Here is a 1,041-nt window from a genome sequence, read left to right on the forward strand (position 1 = left end):
GATGAGAGATTACAGCAGTTGTTAGAGGAAAAAGAAAAGAAACAAGAAAAACGAGAAAAGAAACAAGATGAGAGATTACAGCAGTTGTTGGAGGAAAAAGAAAAGAAACAAGAAGAAAGATTACAGCAGTGGCAAGAAAACCTGCAACAGTGGCAGCTCGAACAACAAAATAAACAAGAAGAGAAATTACAGTAGTTGTTAGAGGAGAAAGAAAATAGACAAGAAGAGCGAGAAAAGAAACAAGAAGAGAGACTACAGCAAGAAAGGAAACAAGAAGTACAAATGGAAAACATTAATAAATTTAAAAGCTAGATACGTTAGATACGTTAAAGGACGATCTATTGTCTTTCACACAAGGAGGATACATTGACCATCGACTTAATCAGCCCCAGACAATGGCAAGCCCCTTACAGAGCCCGCAGCTAAACCCTAATGCAGACATATTCAGTCCCGTTAGAAGTCACATCCCAGATATGAATGTCAGTAATAGGAGTGATCCAGTGTGATGGAAGCCACAGGAATACGATGGGAAAGCACCGTGGGAAGCATATAGAGCACAGTTTGAGTTACTGGCAGAGATGAATGAATGGACAGAGGAGCAGAAAGCAGTATATCTGGCAACGAGCTTGAAGGGACAACCACTGGAAATACTTGGACAGTTGACAGCAGCCGACAGACACAACTGTAGAATACTGGTGTCTGCTCTAGAACTCAGGTACGGAACCCAAAACCAGTCAGAAGTCTACAGGGCCAGGTTCAGGACGAGAGTCCGTGCTAAAGGGGAGAGCCTGCAAGAGCTGGCACCGGACCTGGAGAGCATGGCACACAAGGCCTCCCCAACTGCACCACCCGATCTCCTCAAGTTGGTGCTGAGGGATAAGTTCGTAGATGCCTTGGACAGTCCACAACTTAAGATTCAAGCTGAAGTCAAGCCGACTGGAAGAGTTGATGATGATGAAGTGGAGCCAAATATAGATATCAAAGCAGAACAGGAGAAAGACCAGAATTTGAGGCCAATGATTAATTTTCTAAAAGCGAGTG

The sequence above is a fragment of the Limulus polyphemus genome, unplaced genomic scaffold (assembly GCF_000517525.1).
Source record: "Limulus polyphemus unplaced genomic scaffold, Limulus_polyphemus-2.1.2 Scaffold3628, whole genome shotgun sequence".
NCBI lineage: Eukaryota > Metazoa > Arthropoda > Merostomata > Xiphosura > Limulidae > Limulus > Limulus polyphemus.